Source organism: Physella acuta, unplaced genomic scaffold (assembly GCF_028476545.2).
Source record: "Physella acuta isolate Inbredline_101_S28 unplaced genomic scaffold, ASM2847654v3 ptg000412l, whole genome shotgun sequence".
NCBI classification, from domain to species: Eukaryota; Metazoa; Mollusca; class Gastropoda; family Physidae; genus Physella; species Physella acuta.
The window spans coordinates 1,285,136-1,302,751 of NW_026731931.1; the positions used below are offsets into that span (position 1 = coordinate 1,285,136).

Genomic DNA, 17,616 nt, shown 5'->3' on the forward strand with positions numbered 1-17,616 from the left:
AATGACTAATGAGAGTTAACTGTACTAATAACTGACTGCAGATAAAAAAATATACAATTAACTGTGCACGTTTAAAAACTATCACCCAGGGGGGGGGGGGGTGAGGGGAGACGACACAAACTGCAAAATGTACAGGTAAATACATGCTTGTTCAATTTTTGGATAACATATTTGCTAAGCGACGACCGGAGAGAGGCTGATACCAAAATCTAATATTTTACGATGAAAACGATGCTTTTTTTCACATGAATTAATAGGTGGATTATGTGCAAAATTTGACGCCATTGGGGAAAATGGAAAGTCACCAAATGTAGCAATATATATATATATATATATATATATATATATATATATATATATATATATATATATATGCATATGTAGAATTATTTATATTTCTCTCTATGTATATATATAATGAAGTTTTGCTTGTTTGTTTGTGGGTTTGTTTATGTCATCTATGCAGCACTACACCTTTCCTCCTATGGCCATGCAACTTAAGTTAAGAATACCACTGGATATATTTCACAAGCACGGTGCCCCAGCAGGGCGCGAATCTATTCTATATATAGATCCCTATATAGGGTATATATACGTAAAAGTAGATAGCGGTTTAATCCCGTTCATCCGCTCGCCATAAAACTTCAGGGGAGGTTTTTTTTATTTTAACAGGGCGGCGCTCCTGGAGGGTGCAATTTTTCTCTACACAGTTTGTAAAAAACAAAACGGATGCTGTTTGACATCGTTTATCTGAGTGCCGTTAAACTTTCGAGAGTTAATGAAAACACTCACGAGAAGGTTTCTGCGAAAACAAAAATTAAAATTTATTATGGGCGTTTCCCTGGAGGGTGCGATTTTTGTTAATAAACGGCTTGGCGCCTGAAAATCCAGGGCGGCGATATTAAAACTGCATGGGGGCTAAGGTAAAATAGCAACAACAGGCGCAGCCGCCGGCGCCCCGGATATTACGTAACCCGAAGCGCCCCGTGCTACCATGTGAACACTATGACGCCTACGTTGGTTTTTTTTTTTAATTTATACACTAAAGACACGATGGGCAACAATAATTTTTGACTATATGGAATCAGGCGCCCCGGCAGGATGCGATTTGGCGCCCTGGGATATCCTAAGGTTGTCTACTGCACCACTGGCGTGTGGTCTAGCTCCCCTGTGTGGGTTCCATTATAAACACTATTGCGCCTACGTTCATTTTAAAGAGTGCGATACATTATGGATACAATGGGCTACTGTGTGCGGTAGAATTTGCGCCTCAACAACTATGATGAAAGCAATATAACACCGGCTTTGATTACATTTAAATTGTTTAGATTTAGAAATCAATGACAAGCGTAACAAAATACGTGATTGCTAATGTAATTATGGAATCCTCTTAAAATATTGCGTCAGTCTGTCTTCTGAGACCGCAGCAACGCGCGGGACGGGTACGCTGGTTTAATATATATTTCTTCTATATAAATAATTCTCTTCATGGATACCATAGAAAACACCAAGCTGTAAGCGCCCCTAGCAGCCCCCTCTCTTTCTCTCTATCCCTACCACCCCCATCCCTACATGGTCTGATGAGCTGTGGTTCAAGCTAAATGTTTACAATCGTAGAGCAGGGTTTAGTGACAGCTATTAGGGGCAGATAATTTAGTTTGAAACGATTTTAAACTTAGTGGAGGTAACTCAGATTGGGCTGCTTTCACGAGGAAGGGGGGGGGTAGGATTTTTGGGAAAGGAGTGTGGGGAGGGGGGGTTATCGTCCTTAACGAGCTACTGATAGTGTTTTAAAGCAAATATTTTCATTGGCAGCATTGTTACTGTCGAATTCACAAATTATGAATTACTGAAAAGTAGAAAATGAAACAACTAAATAGCGGCGTATGATAGCGGCTCGTAAAATATAAAACACAATGTAAATACCTTTGTTATACCTACGGAAAATAATAATATGTAACATGGATTCCTGAAATTGTGCGCTGCTTTAATTTTTAACGTTGGGATCCTCCATCAACATCCATACTCTCCTTTAGTATGTTCAGGCTTTTTTTTCATTTATGGGAAAGGATGATCGGAAAGTGTGACGACACCTTTTTGCTTTCATCCGTTATTTCGGGCTTTAAAAGATTGCTTATGGTATTAATTCATTTATTAACTCAATGTTTATCGAGGTCAGTACATATTATAATAAACCGGGAGTGATCTCCCCTAAACTTTCTCGAATATTCTAATATAACAGTACGGGGAATGGCAACTCGGGATATAGACATGATTTTTAATCCATTTTAAATACTTAAACTTTTTAAAATAGAATAAAACCTCGTAGAAAAAAGAATTGCACACCAAGTGAACGTCAAATAAAGATGTGCATAATAGTGCGCAACATTATTAGTACTTTATAAATTTACGTGCGTTTTTTGAGAAATTGGAAATAGCGTAAATTAGTACTTCCTGTCAACGGACATTACTCAAAATTTGACAGAAGGTAGAGAATTAGATCTTTTACTTACATGTGAAATTTCATTCATCTATCTGAAATAGTACTCAAGGTATAGGCTTTTGAAAAATTCAAAGTAGAAAAAGTACCACTTTCGGTTATCGGAAATCACTCAAAAGTTTATACGGATCTACGATTTTGATAAAATACTTATATATGAAATTTCATCAACCTAGCTGTAACGGTACTCAAGTAATCGTGTTTACACACAGACACACACACAGACATACGGACAAGATTGCAAAATTATGTTTTTCCGTATCAGTGAGGTGTAAAACGTCGAGATTTGTAAAAAATCTCGATTTTTTTTTTGCACGATTACAAGACTTTCTCTATACTTCGTATATACGAGAAAGTAAAAATGCAGTTTCAGGGGAACGGCGGAGGGGGTTATGTGTTGAGGTGTGGTGTTTTTAAAGAGAGCGGTGGGGGGGGGGGGGGAAGCGAAGATCTGGCTTTTTGTGAAAATGTGTTACAATTAGAGAAGGGGGGTTGGGTGCAAAATCGTCTGAAGAGTGAGTCGTCGTTAATGGGTGACCACTTTATGATTGTATATTGACGTCACCATCATTTTGGGCGGTGGCTTTATGTGAAGATATGTAACGAGAAAAAAGAGGGTTGAGTTAATGGCGTAGCATTTATTTTGCATTTTTTAAGGATACAAATAATAAAAACACTGCTTATTTTGTTTTACATGTGTGACGACATTGTGTTAACCAAATGTATTGAATAGTAGGACTTACAGATTATTAGTTCTCTGCCCCCCCCCCTAAAGCAATTACCCCCTGTCATTTACCCCCCCCCCCCAAGGAGGACATCTCCCCCCCCCCCCCACGCACACACCTCTTAAGGTACAGCTGGGGTTAGGGTTATGGTTAGGGTTACCGCTAGGGTTAGGGTTAGGGTTAGCGTTAGGGCTAGGGTTAGAGTTAGGGCTAGAGTTAGAGTTTGGGCTAGGGCTAGCGTTCGTGCTAAGGTTAGGGTTAGCGTTAGAGTTAGGGCTAGGGTTAGAGTTAGGGCTAGAGTTAGGGTTAGTGTTCGGGCTAAGGTTAGGGTTAGCGTTAGGGCTAAGGTTAGGGCTAGGGTTAGATTCAGAATTAGAGTTAGTGTTATGGTCAGGGTTAGGATTAAGGCTAGGATTAGGGTTAGTGTTATGGTCAAGGTTAGGCTGAAACCTAAGTCTAGAGTTGGCTTTGGTTATGTGTTAAGTTTTAGGCTGAGGTGAATGCTGAGGGTTTGGTCATTTTTTTTATCGATTAGGATTAAGGAAATACATAGGTATAGAGTTTGAGTTAGGATCATAACTTGAGGCCGGGGGGGGGGGGATTCTCCAGGGGGGTTATTGACAAGGGGTAATTGCCCCGGGGGGTAAATACGGGGGGGGGTCTCCTCCGGGGGCGGGGGGTAATTGACGGGGTGGGGGTAATGTCATGTAGCCAGGTCCACTATTAGAAAGCCAAGATTCCAAACTTTGTAGCCTTATGTATGTAGGTAATCTAATCTCATACAAGTTCTTGAAAGCAACATCAAAGACGAGAAATAAGAAGAGCCATCGTTGTCGGCTTATTTAACAGAGAAGTCTTAGTCTAAATCAATCCACGACAATGTCTTTAAGACAATAAACCTTAACTTTGCTTGAAATAACAATATCGTTCTTCATTCAGTCAAACTCAACATTATGGCTTCACTAAACTTTGTCATTGAAATGCATGTGTAGTTTGAAATGTGTGTCTGTTAAAATTGTACAGTTGATACCGAATATATCCAGCCTTTTTCTTCTTCGTTCAGCTGCTTTTTTTTCTGGATTTCTTTTCTTATCTTTTGTCAATCCAAGAAAAAGTGTTGTATCCCAAAGATAGGTTGCTATGCCCAACTATAGAGCCTCATCTACACGGGAGATTGAACTCAGGACTTCTCGGTTTAGCAACCACGAACTTTACAAGTTCTTGATTTTGGTATTGGCGTGTCAGTTTTCTTCTTTATTTAGTCGACATCTAAAGTTAAACAAAAACAGTTGCCTACCTCAGCAAAAATCAATGTAGGCCAATTATGGCCAGTGTAGCAATTAGCAACATCAAAGTTGATTTGAATTCCATGCAACACTCATTCCATACTTCTCTAGTGTGGAGGTCTTGCTTATTAATATTATCCTGTTTGTTTGATACTTTTCTTTAACTTAATAATATTAACCATAGACACTTTTTGCCTGGAGTACAAACTGGGTCACAGTATTCTCTGGTAAACAATTAAGTTCTTTTCCAAATATATGCTCAGCTAATAGAAATAGCATTCCTAGATTATTTTTTTTTTTTTTTTTTTTTTTTTTTAAAGGGCTTCAGCTGTTTTAATGTCAACTTGTGCTGGGAATACTATAACTACATACAACCCTTTTCAGCTTTCAATCACTTGCATCTTATGTACAAAGTAAGAAAACCAAATACATCAAATTTTGAGAAATAATTTATTTATGAAACCTGACAATTGCATATAATTATAAAGCCAAACATTAATATATCAAGATTATTGCAATTATCACCATTTGCAGATTCTTGTTTAACTATGGTAGATGGAAGTATTAGTTGCCTTTTACATCAATTTTCACTTCCTGAAACAAAACAAAATGATTTTCTTAATCATCCATCTGAAATAATAAAATTAGCAAAAAAAAAAAAATCTTTAGTTTAAATTAGTTTAATACATAAAAACAAAACAAGAAAAAGTGATTGAATGAGATGAATCATGGCATAGATATGTATAAAATTTTGCTTTAGTGATAAAGGGGGAAAAATTTAAGTTATTTTAAGTGAAACATAAGCTAGAGAAATAAACTATTAGGCCTAATTTAAATAATTTAATTCCTTTCTCCCAAAACACTACATGTATCCTTAAAAAAAGAAAACTTAAAATTTATCAATATTTACCTTGTGTAAAAATTCTTATGTACATCTACTGTATCAGCTTGACGCTCATTAGGTATGCCTAGTTCCTGTTGAGCAGTTAAGACAGATTAAGTAAATAATTCAAATTTGTAAGACAAACCACTAAATGATACTGTTTTATATATATATATATATATATATATATATATATATATATATATATATATATATATATATATATATATATATATATATATATATATATATATATATATATATATATATATATATATATATATATCCTTCCTGCAAATCAGCATATTTTGCAAAACAAATATTTAAAAAAATACATAATGATATTGTATCAATCATCACCACTGACTTGGTTTTACTAGGTAAAATATTTTTTAAATGCAATATTTATGCAAATAAAAATCTATCTCAATCAACATGTTCAAAATAAACCAAAGCAAACTTGTGATAACTTACCTGATTAATGTTTGAGAGGATTCAACCAGTTCTCGCCAGTGAAGCAGATTAGATGCATGTGTTATAACACTTGTGATATACTGATTGCCATTTTGTGCACTTTAAGTCCTGGAGATCTATGTTGTAGGCATAGACTGTTAAACCTGGATAGTAATATTATAGAAGTAAATTATATCTAGTATAATATAAATATTTTAAAATATAAATGACACTAAATTATATTTATCATTATTGGAAATAAAAATGGTACAATTAAGTTATAAAAAAACAAATTATAAAATTTAAAGCAGCTTATTAATAATTGTCATACCTTTTCCTACTTTTATGTCAAATGTAAGAGGTAATAGAGAAAGAACATCTTGTGTCATTTAGTATGCTGTAGTCTTATTACTGGTAAAAATCAGATCTTCCCTTTTTTCTGGATGAATCTGTAAAAGAAAAAGAGAAATTACAACATGGATAAACACAATGAATATCATATCTAATCCTCAACTAGTTATCACCCCAATCCTAACCTCATTTTTTAAAACCAATTTCTAAATATGTTTTCAGAACAAATTTATGTTAAGTCTACCTATTTTAATGTTCAGAATACTAATATTTATCAAAACTACCTCCAGTTGAAATTCAAGATACCTTTATAAAAAGTTATTATGACTTTAACTTTGTGTAGTTGTTATTTAGGCTATTTGTTTAATTTATATTATTTAAATTAATATTTCATGCCTTGTTTTAAAAAGATCTACAAGTCTACTTTTGATTTTATGGTATAATCTGATAAAAATTAGGCTGCTACATCTGAAAACTAAGGTCAATGCAAAGACTTCCAAATTAACGATAAGTAGGCTTGTATAGATATTGTATATAATTACTAGCCCAATAGTATTACTCTACGACCAATGTATAGGACTTAATGTATCAGACCTAATTCCTATAATTAGGCCTACTAATTATTAAATAATTAATAGATCTAACAGTAGGATAATTACAATTATGGGCCTTAGCTGACATAGAAAGCTGAATACTTAACTTAACATTTTTAAAAATTATAGTAAGCTTAGTGAGTTGAATTATTTTATTTAGATAGGCCTAGGCTATAATATACTCTATAGCAGTCTATAGTGATAGTCGCAGAGTAGCGTATATCATAATAATTTCAAATTAAATCTATAAGCAACATTAAGCCTCTGCCTTGTTGCCTAATTAAAAACTAAAGCCTATTAAGCCTTTTCCTAATAAGCCTTTGGCCTAATTTAAATAACAGCCTATATAATATATAAATAGGCTAAACTACCTGTAAGACCTAATAGACTAATGACTAAGAGAGTGCTAGGCCCCTTTCCGATATTATATAATAAATGCTTGATCGATATCATAATATCTAACACTGATTACATTAATTTACATAAGGCTATACCATCTTAACTATGGCTAATACTTTTTCTACTAATAAAATAGGCTATCTCTAGTTTAAACTTAGGCCTAATAGTAATTAGTTACTAATTAGTAATTATAATTAAGTAGGCCATTTTATGACATTTATAAAATTTTTAGTAGATGGCCGAGCCTTAAATTTAAATACTAAAATAGATTTAGCATACTATGCCTATTGTTGGTCTAATTAATAATTTATTTTTCATTTAGAATTTTAGATCTCCAAAAGATAGGACTAGGTCCTAAATAAATTATTTTTATTTTATAAGATGTGATCTGTTTTTTTTATAAAAATAACCCTACACAATACTAGTGATTTAACTAATATCTAGTACTACTTTAGGGCTATTTAATTATTTATTAGTAGGCTGAATAAAATCTAAAGCTATACTTTATTGCTATATTTGCCTATTAATCTATAATTAATTTATGTTTTCTTTCAAGATGTAATATAGTGAGACTTGTGAAGTCAAGGGAACTCACTCTTCTGTATTAGTATTATATTTATATTGTTATCTTGAGTGATGTCCCTTACATGTTGTGTATATAAATGTCTCGTCACTTCCGCCCTCTCTCTCTCTCCTCATGGTGTGAATAAACTACTGTTAACAACCAATGTGGCTTCTCGTCAGTGATTCCAATCTATCACATTGGCGACGAAGGATAAATAATCCACTAGAAAGAGCACCTACTTACGCAAAAAAGAGGTTTGCTAGAGCATATTAGTTAAGTATTTCTAGAATAATGGCGCTGTATGGCCAAATAAAAGAATTTGATTCGAATGATGAAATCATTCACGATTACCTAGATAGGTTAAGCTTTTACCTTGAAGCAAACGACGTGACGATAGAAGCCAAAAAGAGAGCTATTTTGTTAACAGTCATAGGGCCTCAACAATTTAGGCTACTAAAGGACTTATGCGCACCAGCTAGTCTAACTACCAAGAGCTTTAACGAGCTGAGCAAATTGCTAACAGACCACCATGCGCCTACCCCATCAAAGTTTCTATGTAGAGCTAGATTTGACGGTAGGACTCGTCAACCAAACGAGTCAATATCAGAATACGTTGCTGCTTTACGTCATTTAAGTGAATATTGTGAATTCGGAGACACGCTGTCTGACAGACTATGTGAAAAGTTTGTGACAGGTGTAAACAGCCCTGATATTCAAAGAAAGTTGCTGCTCAAGTCAGATCTAACATTAGAAAAAGCAATACAACTAGCAACTTCATTCCAGCAATCATCAGATGCGGCGAAATCTCTAACGCCTTCAGAGATCCATGCAGTAAACAGCAGGTTAGTCAACAAACACCAACCCCATCAGAGCATTCCAACTTATGCTAAACAGCCTGCACGTTTAAAGCCTAGATCTAAATCTAGTAATAATTATCAAAAATGTCATCGATGCAAAGGTCCCCACGCATCTCATCGGTGCAAGTTCAAGTCTGCATATTGTTATAAGTGCAGTAAGCAAGGTCACATTGCCAAGGCCTGCTTTGCAAAGTCTTCGTCTGTTGCTAAATCTAGCCAGTCAAGACAGTACCGCAACGAAAGGCAGCACTATGTTAACTCTCACCAAGACTACCTAACCCAACCAATGAACCACTCTACCTGTGAAAATGCTCAAACTGATTCGCAGCCGGATTTCAGCCTGTTCTCTGTGAAATCAATAAGTCATGCTCCCATCAGTGTACTAGTTAATATCAACGGTAAGAGCATCAGCTTCCAACTCGACACTGGAGCATCTCTAACAGTCATCACAAAGAAGGACTTTGACGCTTTCACAGGAGGATCAGTGCCTCTACAGCCATGTCACAAGTGCCTAACAACATACACTGGTGACAATGTTCCGGTAATAGGAGAGTGTATGGTTCATGTAAGTTATAATGGTCAAAGTGTTAAACTTCCTCTTCTTGTGGTTGAAGGAAATGGACCACCATTACTAGGTAGGAACTGGTTAGTTGATCTTAAGTTAAATTGGGAGAGTATATGTTCATTGATCAATGCAAGAGAATCTAGTCTTACTTCAATAGATAAAGTAATATCTGAAAATGAAAGTGTTTTTGGTAATCCTGGATTACTAAATGATAGAACAGTGAAGATAAGCATTAAAGACACAAATCCAAGATACTGCAAAGCTAGAGTTCCACCTTATGCAATGAGGAATAAAATTGAAAATGAGCTAAGTAGATTGGAATCTAATGGCATCATAAAGAAGGTAGACTATTCCGATTGGGCAACGCCCATTGTGCCAGTGTTAAAGAAGGATGGTTCTATAAGAATTTGTGGAGACTACAAAGCCACACTGAATAAGCAAATAGAGCTAAATAGGTACCCTATTCCTAACATTGAGGAAATTTCTTTGAATTTGGCAGGAGGAGACAAATTCACTGAATTAGACTTTAGTCATGCTTACACTCAACTAGAACTGCATCCAGATTCAAAAGTCTATACGACAATAAACACACATAAAGGACTCTACCAATATGAAAGACTATGTTTTGGCATATCATCTAGCCCTGGAATTTTCCAAGCTGTCATGGACAGTATTTGTAAGGATATTCCAAATGTTTGTGTGTACTTTGACAATGTGTACATAACTGGTAAGAATGACACTGAACATCTTAAAACACTTGATAAAGTATTGAAAGTAGTTGGTGAAAAAGGTTTAAAGATAAACAAAGATAAATGTCAATTCATGTTGACAGAAATTAGTTTTCTTGGTTATATATTGAGCAAACAAGGCATCAGACCTCAACCTGAGAAAACAAAAGCCATTAAAGAAGCACCCAAACCTGAAAATACCCAACAACTAAGAGCTTTTTGGGCTTGATAAATTACTATGCAAAGTTCATAGGGAATCTGTCTGGTAAACTATCACCACTGTACAAGCTGCTACAGAAAAATGCAACTTGGCACTGGGGTAAACAACAAGAAGCTGCTTTTAATACAGCAAAAGAGGCTTTGTCTTCTGACACCTTACTAACTCACTATGACCCAGGGAAAAGACTTATATTAACATGTGATGCTTCACCAGATGGTGTAGGAGCAGTCTTGTCCCACATGGATGAGAAGGGTGACAGACCCATTGCTTTTGCCAGTAGATCTTTGAACCAGGCTGAGAAAAATTATTCTCAGTTAGATAAGGAAGGCTTAGGCATCATTTTTGGTGTTAAGAAATTTCATAAGTTTCTGTTTGGTAGGAAGTTCACCATCTTTACAGATCATAAACCATTGCTAGGTTTATTTGGAGAAAACAAAACCCTACCTGAGCATGCCTAACCAAGAATTCAAAGATGGGCTATCACACTAACTGCATACAATTATGAATTGAAATACAAACCTGGATCTGAGAATAGTGCAGATAGTCTTAGTAGATTACCTTTAAAAAACCAAAGCCTTAGCTATGTACCAGAAGATGTATTTGTTCTCTTCACTATCATGGATAACTCCAATATAAATGTGAACGATATTAAAAGAGAAACACAAAAAGATGAGTGCTTAATAAAAGTATATGAGTACTGTAAGAATGGTTGGCCTGAAGAGTCTGTGAATGATGACTTAAGGCCATATAAAATAAGAAATAAAAACCTTTGTGAAGATAATATAAAAGATGGAGAAGATCCAGTCCATTATCAGTCAGAGTTACCTAAACAAAGTATTTATAACTTAATAAATGATTATGGTGATATGACAATTTCAAATGCTTTTAAAGAGAATACATTAGTAAGAAGGAATGTGATCATCAAACAACTTTGCTAACATCATTAGCACTTACAGAAACTAAAAGGGTAACATCAAAAGAAGAAAAAGATTTTTGCCATTTAATACACCCACTTCAAATACTGGATCACAGTTGCAAAGTGATATAGTCCAGGATATTACTTTTAAACAGTATTTTTGGTTACCAAAAAGCACTATCAGATTACCCGAGGAAATTGATCAATCAAAGAAATCTATGTCAGTCAAGGATCTGAATAACAGCATAATACTTCCAGATGCCAATTCAAAAATAGTTCCATTAAATCATGACAAAACATGCATTGAAAGAGAATTTGGTGTTAATGAGAATGTGTATCTAAGAAATTATGGGAGAAAGGAAAAATGGATACCAGGTCAAATTGTTCAATGTACAGGACCTGTGCCTTATAAAGTTAAAAATAACTTGTGCAGATAATAAGTGTGAATCTGTCAATCCCACCAAATCTGAACAGTTCACACCAACTCAGTTTGTTCCACAACCATGTTCTGTTGATATGAGTGAACCAAGTTGTCTAGAGTCAGAAAATGTAAATTCTGGAGTTAATGATTTAAATCCTAGACCTCCTGAGATAGAGAATCCAAATGGTCAGAATATTGAGTCACCAAATCAAAGGCCACTGAGAAGGTCAAACAGGACAATCAAAGTCCCAAATAAGTTAGACCTATGATTTTAAAGGTCAAAAGGACTTTGACATCATTGTTTGTATGTTAATTATGTTGTAACATATTGTGCATTGTTTGTAAGGATGTAATCTACCATAGTGTTCATGTTACAATATAATTGGTGATTTTAGGATACTGTAAATTGTTCTATTGAGAGATGTGTTGTGTTTACTAAGGGTAAAGGGATGTAATATAGTGAGACTTGTGAAGTCAAGGGAACTCACTCTTCTGTATTAGTATTATATTTATATTGTTATCTTGAGTGATGTCCCTTACATGTTGTGTATATAAATGTCTCGTCACTTCCGCCCTCTCTCTCTCTCCTCATGGTGTGAATAAACTACTGTTAACAACCAATGTGGCTTCTCGTCAGTGATTCCAATCTATCACACAATACATAGTAGATCCTGTGGTACCTCAACATTCTAGTGCCTCGACATACCAGATTTTTTAAATACGAGCAGTTGAGCGAGTAATATTTCGCTTTGAGTTACGCGAAAAGTTTGAGATACCGTATTTCACAGTTCATGTAAAAGAAATACTCCCAAAAAGATGCAAATGATTATTTATCGCAGCTATTTAATTATAATAATAAGCGTCTTACTCATATTTGCAGCATTATGAAAGGGAGAAAGAAATAAACTTCCTAAACAAGTTTTATTTTAAGCTACCAGCACATGAAAGTGACTTAAATTAAGCATGGCAAAAAAGAAGAGAAAAGCTGTCACGAAAATTAAGCTAACGTAACAATTTTATTTAGTATTTAGGCCTTTTTTAAGTCTTAAGTGCAACAATGCTCAGTGAATTTTAGCCATTAATGGCATTAAGTTTAGGAATGATGTGTACTAGTGTAGCTTTAGTATATTTTTAGACCTAAGCCTAAGCTTGTAGATATAGATCTACAAACAATTTGAAATAGAAGAGATTTAAAATTGAGTAGATCCTAAAGGACAGCTATGCCACAGAAATAATTATTTATTAATTATCTTTCTATCTAGTCAATCTAGACTAGTGCTACTACTACTGAAAAATTACTATTACTAGATTTTCTAGATCTAGATTCTATCATTTACTTTCGACGCACTAGGCATACTTTTAACTTTTTCTCTCTAGTCAATAATGTAAATTTCTAGATCTAAATGTAAATCCTGATCTTGTAGATTTGATTTACGTAGGTTTTACATCAGTGTAAAAATCGTTGATCAAGTAGATCTAGTCTAGATCTGGACTAGAATCGTCAAAACAAAATGGCTGGAATATTAGCTTCAAAACACCTACAGTTTATGCTTTCCTAATTGTGGAGAGCATGTTTAATTATTGTTTTATTTTCAACGACAGTGTTGACTGAGAAACCACCAAAGGGTTTTATTCTCAGCGACACAGTCGGAGAGAGGCTCAACGATTCTGTCGTTGAGATGATCCGCATGGGGTGTCTCTGCATAGTACAGAGGATTTTATGGAGAGTTCTATTTATACGGTGTTATGAAGTGAGTAACTAGACAGTGTCGATGCTTGGATGAATATGTACAAGCACATCATCGACCCAAACGAAAAATGAGACAGGACGGCGTTGATACATTTTTTATCTTTAATGCCATATGATATACCCGACTACATCTTACTACATCTCCGACAGACATGACCAAGACTTTTACACCTTAACGCGACAAGAACAAGACTAAGACTAACTACAACTATTCCCCCTAACAAGAACACCATACTGTGACACGTCAAATGATTGCTTGCATCGTCGCATTCACCATCTTTTAGTAATACCGATTTCACTACACATACTATCAAACTCATTCAATACAACAAAGTCTATTCATAAGAGTAAGTATATAGTGTTTGTTTTAAATTTCTACATGCACTTGTTATAGATTTAAAAAATTGCTTGTCACAGCAGGCCTATAGACAGGTCATTAGGATGGAAAACTATGAAGCACTTTAGAATCCCCTGCATATTTATTTCATTGATCGCCAAACTATACCACAACTCCAACAATCCAAGTGAAAAACAAAAAGTCAAAAACAGTAATAAGAATTAGGTTTAGTAAGGGTATTTTATTTAACATTTAATATTATTACTTCTCGCTGACTCGAAACTGGAAAATAACGGATTGATGCACAATACATAAACTAAAAATACCTGAATACTATGATTTCGCAGATGATACCTTCATTCTCTAGCATATTTAAAATAATACCAAGTCGAAAACCAAGAATGTAGATATTCAAGGAAGAAATAATGTTATATATTGAAGACAAGGCTGAATTATCACAAAAACCACGATCACGGCACACAGTTAAAACTTTAAACAATACTAGCCGTCCAGGCCAGGCCCTGCTCTGGCTTCTGTGAAAAACCTTTCTGTTAAAGACAATTACCTGTGTGTTTAGTAATCATCATAAACCCGGCATTGCCCACCCAAACCACAACCAACCAAAACCAAAACAACAAAACAACAAAACGCACACATAACGCTAACACAAATACAAACGAAAACAAAAAACTAACAACAAACCCAACCACAACCACAAACACCAATACAAACACAAACAAAAAACAAACAAAAAAGCAAACGAAAACAAAAACCTAACAACAAACCCAACCACAACCACAAACACCAATACGAACACAAAGAAAAAAAAACAAACGAAAAAGCAAACGAAAACAAATCAAATCGAAACGCAAAACCAACCACAAACACAAACACAAACCCAAAGAAAAAAACACAAACGAAAAAGCAAGCGAAAACAAACCAAATCCAAACGCAAAACCAATCACAAACACAAATAAAAATCCAAAGAAAACAAACACAAACGAAAACGAAAAAAAAGAACAAAAATGAACCAATTCAAAACGCAACCACTAACGCAAACCCAACCTAAACACAAAGAAAACACTAACGCGAACATAAACACAAAGTGCTCACAGTCTAGCGCCTGTTTCAGCTTAATAAATGACTATAGTACCCCAACTTATTCATAGTCTTTTGCACTCACTTAAACGAACGTAGGCGCCAAACCGAACACGGGAGGCCCGGTGCCCCAAATAGTACCCTGTCTGGGCGCCAGAGGACGCCAGGATTCGATTCGCTTAAAGACTATAGTAACCTTTTTATCCATACTCTATCGCACTGATTAAAGCGAAATTATGCACCATAGCGCTCATAGGATAGCCCAGGCTGCCAAATTGAACCCTGGTGGGGCGCGGGCGGACGCGCCTGTTTCAATTTAATGAACAATTATAATACTCAAAGCTTATCCGTAAAATACCTACAATATTTGCACTTGGTCAATCCCCGCTAATTATGTAATTATTAAATTATGTAATTATTTTTTCCCAACACCAAAACAAAGTAATAAAAAGTAAATTCTTTCCCACTAATGCAATGTTTTATAAAGGGAAGTAATTGTGTTTTCATAATTTATCAAAGGGAAGTAAGTGCTAAAGGACTAAAGATAAATAATTCTCATACATAGTTTTTGTAAAAGATGATACTTTTTTAAAATTGTGTTTAATGAACATGCCGACAATTATTACTATCCGTTTGAAAAATGAAAACTATTTCCCAACACTTTCAGTATTGATTTTTTAAACCATAAGCGCTTTAATTATCTAACACTTAAATCCATCGAAGTATCTACGACAAACTTATTACAAACATGTTACACACAGAATTGAGCTTTATATATTAGATTTTACATGTTTAAACTTGTCTCCTGAAGATATACAAAAAAGTCAAATCGGAGAACAAAACTGCACAAAAAAAAACAGGTTCAATCAGTCACACACTCAGAAAGACAGTTGATAATAGATATGCGCTGGTGTGGAATTCACAGTGTAATTGAACACTAAATACGTCATTGGTGAGATCGCCTAAACAGAAATGAAGAAGTTTGGGTTGTCGTGGCTTGAGATTGAAAAATTGCCTAAAATCATTGATTACATTGAAAATATAAATCTTGGTTATAACAGTATCACCACCAATATCCATCCCATTGAATAATAATATGTTAATTTGCTAATATAAATTCTAACCCAGGGTATTTGTTTCTTTTTAATACAATTTATTCAGACTATAGATATGGTAATATAGTAAAACACTTTACCTACCTTGTTTAAATATATAGCTTCCTTTTTACAAGCTACTGTATTTCTTAACAATTTAATTGTTAATGAAATGTAATTTTATATGTTAATACATTTCCATGAGTAAAAAAGGTTCTATCCAAGGGTTAAAAGATTTATCAAGAAATGTCTATTTTTCAATGTAGATTCTAGTATTGGGAGCGATCCCTCCAACACAAATAAGTATTACGTATTAATTTGTTATGCGTCATAAAGGCCGTTGATTTCAGCCTGCTTTTTTTTGGATTTTCTTCCACAGCCTTTGTCCATCTAAGAACAAACTATAAGGCAGTAGTTGTTTGATTTTTGAGTTGTCTATCATCTGCCCGAGGTTTGAACCCTGGACTTTTTGGCTAAACAGTCTTGAGCTTAACCGATCCGACTAATTAAGAAACAAATACTATAAAATCACTTTGATTAGTTTTATAAAAAAAAACGCCCCCCCCCCCTCACCCACAGGGTCAGCGTTCGCTTGTGTACCACCTTCCATCACTTGAATGCGCCTCACGAAATATTGCTTGAACCCTTTGAGGACCAAGGGACATATTTGTCCGAAAATTTCAAATCCATACCAAACGGAATTAAAATAATTCAGATGTGTCGAATTTACTTTAAAACATTTCTTACAGAATAGATTTTATAGAAATAATTCTGTTTTATGTATATATACATTTATGGGAACTTTCCAGCTTTAGATCACTCGCAAAGCAAAGGTTTAATTTTTTATATAAAAAATACTAAGTGCAACAGAGAAAAATTACTGGTGATATTTCAACGATATACTGTTTAGGTATTATATTAACATGTGTTTTAGAAAAATAAATTTATTGCTATTGACATTATGTCCAGATGGTGCTGGGAGAACATTTTTATAGTTATCGCTAATATAAATGTGCTTAAGCAATTGAATAGAAGTAGTCGCAGAGCCTTTATTGTCTACTGAGGACACCGGAAAACATTATTTCAAATAAAAGTATTCCAATACAATTTTGGGAAAATTAACATTATATGTTGATTGTAATTGAGTTATCAGTGCTTTTAAGGTATATTAAAACCCCTGTTGTTTTCAGAACTTGGTATATCTGATTTTCGATCGTCGTGAACTGTATATAAAACAAGAAAAAACACTTCTGATTTGCAAGAAACCTATGAATTTTAAGGGGATATACGCGGAAAAAAGAGCAAACTTAAAAAAGCGCACACAGAAAAAAGCGCACACGAAAAAAGCGCAAACGGAAAAAAGCGCATTAAAAGCGCAAACAGAAAAAAGCGCACACAGAAAAAAGCGCAAACAGAAAAAAGAGCAAACAGAAAATAGCGCAAACAGAAAAAAGCCCAAACAGAAAAAAGCGCATATAGAAAAAAGCGCAAACGAAAAAAAGCGCAAACAGAAAAAAACATCGAAAAATGTGAAAAAAGAGAAATTTAGCACAAAGACCTATATGGACTAGATGACACATTTATACATGACTGTTAGGGCTGCTGTGAGAGTGTCGTGTTTGATCACGTGATCTACTACCATTTAAAGCATCTCTCACATTCTCCTTAGTTCGAACTACCTAGCTTGCATACCATAACAGCCCGTTCCTATAGCAAAACTTCACTCTCTTTCATCCGCGTGATCAAACATGCATTCAGCATATCTCTCGCACCAACATTTATTTTCACCAAAATACCCTAATAAAACACACATCATAACGATGACGTATTTAATATTATTTCATTATGACGCATCTAACTACTTACCTACTTTCC

General features: G+C 34.6%; 1 long non-coding RNA gene across 1 annotated transcript; it reads right to left on the bottom strand.

Moving 5' to 3' along the window:
* Window positions 1–4,381: 4,381 nt before the first annotated feature.
* On the bottom strand, window positions 4,382–6,284 carry LOC131942591 (uncharacterized). The gene is made up of 4 exons (XR_009386787.1): window positions 6,179–6,284; window positions 5,869–6,011; window positions 5,422–5,486; window positions 4,382–5,105 (listed from the first exon to the last, which is right to left on the bottom strand). It is a non-coding gene; the product is annotated as an uncharacterized LOC131942591 (long non-coding RNA).
* Window positions 6,285–17,616: the final 11,332 nt, after the last annotated feature.